This window comes from Ursus maritimus, unplaced genomic scaffold (assembly GCF_017311325.1).
Source record: "Ursus maritimus isolate PB19 unplaced genomic scaffold, ASM1731132v1 scaffold_35, whole genome shotgun sequence".
In the NCBI taxonomy this organism is placed as follows: domain Eukaryota; kingdom Metazoa; phylum Chordata; class Mammalia; order Carnivora; family Ursidae; genus Ursus; species Ursus maritimus.
The window spans coordinates 14,830,249-14,838,051 of record NW_024426119.1 but is presented as its reverse complement, the minus strand read 5'-3'; the positions used below and the strand labels follow the sequence as shown (position 1 = coordinate 14,838,051).

General features: G+C 42.5%; 1 long non-coding RNA gene across 1 annotated transcript in view; it reads right to left on the bottom strand.

Moving 5' to 3' along the window:
• Nucleotides 1-1,774: 1,774 nt before the first annotated feature.
• LOC121100222 overlaps nt 1,775-7,803 on the bottom strand; it is a 52,153-nt gene continuing 46,124 nt past the window's right edge. Inside the window, exon 3 of the long non-coding RNA XR_005831967.1 lies at nt 1,775-3,536. This is a non-coding gene — a long non-coding RNA (uncharacterized LOC121100222). The remainder of the gene's footprint in view (nt 3,537-7,803) is intronic.

Sequence of the window (7,803 nt, the reverse complement as noted above, 5' to 3'; positions counted from 1 at the left end):
CTAACCACAGGTCGATGGACAGAAGGCGTCACTTTTGATATTCATCCAGAGTTGCTTTTCTGAGGGTATCAGGCCAATCTCCCCAGCGGGCTATAACTCAGCTCCCTCCTTAACAGGACAGACGGTGGGAACTTGGGGTAGGTTGGGGCAGTGGGGGGGCGGTGAGGCCCCATCTCAGGGCATGCTCTGGCTACACCAGATTGAAGTTGGAGGACACTAAAAGACCCCGCTACCTTCCCTGCAGACCTCCTGCACGGGTGCTATGTGGCAAAGGCCGTGGCTGCATTATATTGCTGAGGGCCAAGCAGGAACTGATGGTAGAAGTCCCAGCAGGACAGATTTCTGTTCTTGTGAGGAAAATGCCCCAGTAGGTGGAAATACTTAACCATGAAAAGGACTCCCTACAATTGGTGAGCTCACTCCCCCTTTCGGGAAGCATCTGCCAGGCCCATTTGGAAAGAATGCCTGCACCAGGTGGGAGGTCGGACGGGCTGACTTCACTTCCAAGGCCTCCTCCAACTCTCCAAGGCTGTGATCTGGTCACGTGGGGTCTTCTCATTGAACAAATGTTTATTGAGCTCCTGCAGTGTGACACCCTGTGCACCGAACACTGCTTGTACTCACTTCAGGCGTCCTCAGACTTTGGGCCTCTCGTGCGACCACGGCCGTGGTGTCGGCATTCTGCAGACGGCCATGGGGTATTTGGAAGGACCCATAACGTCCTTCAGAGGTACCTGTATCAGATCATCTCTGGTAAAACTTTACATGACAAACTAGCATTGCCATTTATAGCTCATCATCAGGGACTCCGAGCCACGGAAACGCGAACCAGCTTGTTGAGGTCGGTATGTATTTGGTGTGGAATTTGACTTAAGAAATTGAGAATATGTTTTCCAGAGTCCTTTTCAGCTCGAAGGGTCTGATGTGAGGTTTGTGAGTTGCTTTAAATTCTTTCTTTATATACTTTTTTGAGGGGTATTTTCAGTATGTGGGTTTGTTTTGTTTTGTTTTTAAGGGGGCTCCATGCCCAGTGTGGAGCCCAATGCAGGGTTTCAACCCACAATCCTGAATCCAGACCTGAGCTAAGGTCAAGAGTCAGATGCTTAACCAGTCAACTGAGCCACCCCGGTGCCCCAGTATGTGGTTATTTGATACTAATTTGTTGGTTTGGAAGTTTTTTGGGGGGCATCAAATGTAGTGTTACTAATTTTCTCATAAAATATAACTTTTTGTAATTTGATTTTTTGATATGTAACATATTCACACAATTCAAGCTTTCCTCTCCTGCCCCACAGCTCACCGTCTCCTCGTGATGTAACCAATTACTAGTTTCTTATTTATTCTTCCAGAGGATTTTTATGCATACTCAAGCCAATACACACATATGTATTTTTCTTCTTGTTTTAATTGTTATTTTTACATGATAGCATACTCTGTACGTTTTATGCATCTTGCTTTTTTCTCTTTATATATATCTTTGAGATCTTTTCATTCTAACATATAAATAAATTCATCATTCACATTTATATTTGGATAGAATTCCATTGTGTGTATACTGCAATAGGCAATTTATACAAATGTCACATATACGTGGGCAAGTAGATCTGTAGAATAAATTTTCAAGAAGAGGAAATGCTGCATCTAAAGTCACATACATGTGTGGTTTTTTTTTTTTAAGATTTTATTTATCCATTTGAGAGAGAGAGAACACGAGCATGGTGAGGGGCAAAGAGTGCAGCAGACTCCCCGCTGAGCAGGGAGCCCGATGCAGGACTCAATCCCAGGACTCTGGGATCATGACCTGAGCCAAAGGCAGATGCTTAACTGACTGAGCCACCCAGGGGCCCCGTGTTTGTAGTTTTGATTACATTTACATATGGCCCTCCATTGGCCTTGTAGCAATGTATCAGAGTGCCTGTTTAGGCACTAAAATAATTTTTTTTTACCATCTAAAAATTAATAAATGACTTAGAATGGTTTTAAGTGAAGGTTAAGTGAGTGAGATCAACCTTTATCTACTTGAAACATATTTTCAAGAGAGAAAAATTGTAATCACTATTACTCTAAAACAGGTCTACAAGAGAACATTTTATGACATGAGCCCTGAGGTTCAATTTCTACTCCCATGACCCATAGGTTCAGAGGTTTCTTTTCCAAAGACTGAATGCCCAGGCTTCTGCTATCTTTCTGGCAGTCAGGGAGGTTCTCTCTGTTGCACATCACAATGGGTTGCGATGACAATATACACAAGGAGCCCTGTCCTCTCTCTCTCCTAGTAGGCTCCTTGAACTGATTGCTTTCTCCTGGGACTTTATCTCTGCCTGGGCGCATTCCTATCAGTAACCAGTCCCTTTGTCAATTCTTTCTCATTTTCTTCCCGTAATTAGTAGACTCTTGAAGCTGCTTTAACCTGCATTCCCTGTTGCTCTAAAGAGTTCTAACCCTTGCTCTTGTCATTTATGCTGAATTTTGCAAGTCAACCTAGCAGTTGTTGCTGAATAGAGATTTTAGTACAGTTGACCCTTGAACAACGTGGGTCCATTTACATGTGGGTTTTTTTTTTTTTGATAAACAGTACAGTACTGTAGATGGATTTTCTCTTCCTTTATGACTTTCTTAATAATTTTTAAAGTTTAATTTGACGTAAGAATACAGTGGCTAGTACCTATAATGTGCTAATCGACTCTTTATTTCTCAGAAAGGCTTCCGGTCAACAGTAGGCTATTAGTAGTTAAGCTCAAGTCACTACTATAAGTAGTTAAGTCAAAAGCTATATATATTTTCAACACAGGAGGTCAATGCCCCTAACCCCCACATTGCTCAAGGGTCAACCGTGTATCTCAACAACCATATTTACATGTGGTCATTCTTTCTCCAACCAGGAGTGACATACACACATGTTCAGAAGGGGGCTCCCTCCTTCCAAGGGAGTATGGGCTTGTAGTGGTCGGTGCCCAAGGACAGGAGCCCCACAGAACTAACTGGGGTAACCGGCCTATTGGACTTTGGAATTCACTAGCAGGAGCTGCTATTTTTGCAGAGCAAGGGTCATTTGCCAGGCACTTCACATTCCCTGGCTCCTTTAACTCGGATCATAAACTCATGAAGAAGCTACTGTTAATAATCCTATTTTACAGATGGGGAATCAGAGGCTTACAAAGGTAAAGTTACTTACCCAAGGTCACAGTCCGCACCAAGCCCAAACGCAACATCCAGTCCCACCCCACTGCTGGGGACTCAAGGGGAAACCTTGAACATGCAACAGAAGTTTCTTACCCCCTCACTTTCTCAACATCCTTTGTCCCTTCCACACTTGGTTAAAAAAAAAAATCCTCATAATTTTTCTTTCTTCCTTTGTATTTAAATAACTATCATATTGTTCTTTGTAGTAGGAAAGGCAAAGGAACAAGCAATCAGCACTTGCCTGGTCTGATGCTCAACTTCCTCTTTTGCATCCTCGCCGCCATGTCTCACAGGCTCAGTCACAAAACTCACTTCCGAACTTGGGGGGAGATCGTAAGAGTACGTGCTGAAACCTGAAGGCAAAGGAAAAGCAAAGAAGTCGTACCTTTCAGATGCACGCTGCTGGGTTCCACAAATGCCTATCAATCCCTAGCTCCATGCCAGAGAGCTAATTGCATCCATCCTTATTTTAAGGAATTTTTAAAAACCTATTGAAGTTGGGGGGAGATAGTCGTATGAGTGACTAGGACAGAAGGCACAATGTAAACAAGTGTTTACATCTCGCAAAGCTCTTTGTCACCCTGTATTGTGTCTCTTATGCATAGAATATCATAGACAACCTTATTCAAAGCAAGATTTCCCTTGAAACAGCAAGAACTGGTGAAGAAAGGAAACATACTAAACTGGTTCCAAATTACTTGCTAGTGGATTCTTTGCAATTTTGACTGCATTTACTTCTCTTGAGTAAATCAGGGTGAGATACAGAAAGATTAATGAAGGTTGCCAACCAAAGTATATTGTCTTCTCCACTATCTTTAAAAAAAAATCAAACTATGAGGGCAATATCATGCAAGTAAGACTATAAAGGTGTCTATGAATGAATAAAGTTCATCTTCACCAAGGAACCTTATTTCTCTCTGGCACATGTATTGAAGGTTCGGAGCTAGTTCTTTAAGCCATAAGCCCTCAGCCTCCCAAAATAAAACAAACAAAAGCCTGAGAAATTCTGTCACCAGTTCCTTTTAATATATCCTGAGATAAGAAGAAAAGATGGGTGAGAATCAAAGCTATCATATGACGCCCCCAAACTGCAAGTCATCCCGTCAAGCAGGTCACAACTAGGTCGGACTGCAAGAGCTGCCAGGTCGGCAAAAGCTGAGCACGGTCTAGCTAGAAGCCAAATAGGGGAAGCCCCGAACCCCAAGGTCATGGATTAGTCTGACTTTAAAATTGTACATTGTTTAATTATAGGGTTCCAACAGTTAAATGCAGTCAACCAGAAAAAGCCCTTAAGGATCTAAGTACATTGCTGTTGTGACACCGACCCACCTCTAAGAACACCCCCCCCCCATCTTCTGCTTAGGCATCCTGTGCTGTCCGCGGAAACCCCAAGATGGCATTCTTGCCTTATTTTTCTAAATGACCCCTTTGGTTAAAAAACAAAACAAAACCCTCTAAAATCCTCACAAGTTTGGGTGACTAGATTTGGGAGGGGGGGGTGACATTCTACTGTTTAATCATCAGTTTTGAGTGGGTCAAAAAGGCGGTCGCCTACTGGCTATGATTTTAGGTGTGCTATAGGAAAAGCTCCTTGCTCACAATGCTCTCTGCCTGCTGGTCAGCATGCTGCATGCCACGGAATTTTGAGACCCTCTTTCTACCTGTTACCACTGAGGTTATAAGGAGCCCCCCCCCCTTGACATATAGGAGCGTTAGCACAGTAAGTCATTATCAGACACAGATAAGAAAACAGGGGGTGTTAATTATCTAGCAGGGACCTGAAGGAAGAGGATGTAGAAAAGATAAACTTTGGCTGAACCAGAGATGGAGGGGAAATAATCATTGGTAACTCTTAATTTGATTTTATAGGTTAAAGCTTCTGTTCACCTGTTATCTTATTTTAATCTTCCTAACAATCCTGCAGGAGGCAGCAATGTCAGTCACCAGCCCCAGTGTATACACAACGCAGTTCAGGGAGATGCTCTCAATGGTCTAAGGTTGTGCAGAATAACCCAAAACAGTTAGGCCATGGGGATGATGTGGCAGAGAGTCAGAATGAGAGTCACCTCTTCTCGCTTGTATGTGGCCCTTCCTTCCCAAGCAGCTGCTCTCATTCACATTTAAACATCCTCAAACCTCTGCCATCCCTTGCTCTGCTGTGAAATCCAACGTGCATGTTTGAGTCTCAATTCTCTTGATCCCTAAGGAGAAACTATCGCTATTGATCATTCTCTTCTGCTTAAAACTCTTCCCCCCGCCCCCCAATGCTGAGATACTTGCCTGGTTTTCTCCTAGCTTCTGGCCATCGCATTTCAAGTCTGCCATGCAGGCTTCTTTTTTTATTTTTATTATTTATTTGTTTATTTATTTATTTATTTTTATTATTATTTTTTTTAAAGATTTTATTTATTTATTTGACAGAGAAAGAGAGAGACAGCCAGCGAGAGAGGGAACATAGGCAGGGGGAGTGGGAGAGGAAGAAGTAGGCTCTCAGCAGAGGACCCTGATGTGGGGCTCGATCCTAGGACTCTGGGATCACGCCCTGAGCTGAAGGCAGATGCTTAACGACTGAGCCACCCCGGCGCCCCATGCCATGCAGGCTTCTTTGCTTCTACCCAATCAGCACACGGGCAAGCTCCTCCTGGAGTCTCCTAGTTCTTCTGTCCTCCGTTCCCCTTACCTCACTCCATACACCTCCATTGTGGTAATTGCTAGGGACTTGCAAATTTAAATCTGCGGCCCTGACCTTTCCTGTAACAACATCTTTACTTACTATCTCAAAGGCACCTCACATTCAGCATGTCCTGCTCCCATACTCAAACCGGGTCCTCTCATGTTTCCTAAGGAGGTAAATTGTAGCAACATCCGAAATGCTGTTTAAGCTAAAGACCTCAGACTTTTCTCTTCCTCTCTGCCCTAGCCACCCATCATCAGGTCTCCTCAGTTTTATCGAAATATCTCTCAAATGTGCCCACTTTCCATCTCTGCCACTGCCACTACACTAAACCTAAGCCATCAATCACTACCTGACCTTAAGCCACCACCATTCTCCCTAAATGCTCTGGTTTCTTCTTAATCTACACAATGAAATTAGAGTAATTTTTTCTCAGAACATGAATCTCGTCATTGCTTACTTAAAAACATGGCAGTGGCTCTCTTTTGCCCCTGTAATGAGGACCAAAATCCTGAGCATGTTTCAACAGGGTCTTGTGTGGTTTAAGCCCCGCTACCCATCTAGTCTCATCTTGCACCTTTAGCCCTGTCCCCAACCTAAACTCGTCCTATGTATTTCAGTTGATTTCACTGTCTCTTGCTCCCAGCCCCACCTGTATCTTTTCATCAATCAGATATCAGATCAAGGGTTATCTTAGGGCTAGGCTCCCCTGACACCCTTCTCTCTCCCTCCTAAATCAAATTCCTTTGGTATTACCCACTTTCAAAGAATGGTTACCACCCTACAACGGTGCCCATCTCAGTTTGTCACTTTGCATTTCTTGACATGATTATTTGGTTAAAGTATATCTTTCCTATTGTAGTCTAGGCTGGGTTTTTGCTCACCCTTTTAATACTACCTAGAAGCATAGGGCTTGGCGTATAATAAGTGCTCAGCAAACATTTGTTAAGAGACTATCGAGAAAGGAATGACAAGATCAATATCTATTTTGCTATTTCACCTAGCTCCTGCCACACTATAGATTTTCAGGGAGAGCTAACATTATCTATATCATACTTCAGGGGTCTTAAAGAGTAATGTCCAATTTGGTTACTTTTTAATATCATCAAGGAAGTCCCATAGTTGATTTTAACATAAAAAACAAGGTGATACAACCTGAAAAATAAATATCTGCGTATTGAAACTCCTATTTCTCTTAAATAGACAACCAGATATATTCCATAGGTTATCAAGGTTTTGTATCATCAGGAAAAGGAAAAAATTCCTAGATAGAAGGCCTTGTTGGAGAAGATGGATTTCCTTGCTCCAATCAGGAGAGCGCACTCAATGCTGGTTGCTGAGAGGATTCATGAAAATTTCCCTAGTAAAATGTGACGACTAGAAAGGGAACCGAGAACAAGGAAACTTGCAAAGGGAGGAATGGCCGTGGGAAAACAGCCATGTTATGTGGCGTGAAGACTATCTGAGCTTCCTCTACCTAGAAAAGTACATTGATCAAAATGAAAGTGTTATAATGACATAAACATACCATACACACATAAAAACCCCGGATGGATTTTTCCTTAGGGCTAATCTGATAGAAAGCTTTCAGAATTAAAGAAGCTACGATTGGTAAGCATCATCTTCATGCTAAGTCTAATAATTGCTAAATCCAATCCTTGCAGTTAAGGAATGATATGATTCCTCTGCAAACAAATTTGTAGCTAAGGAAATGTGACATTTCAGTGGACCGCACTCTTTATCACAAACTCACATACTGTGTTTTCTCTGCAAGTACCTTATGCTTACATTGATACACACACCACGTTTCTGGGAACATGCCATTTAATTTTTTTCAGGCTGCTTGTTAGTAGCCAGATGTTAAAGATTTTACCACTTTGGTTGAATTCAACAACAAATTGGTGGGTTATTTCCTAAACCAATTTGTTTGGGTAGAAATTCAATAG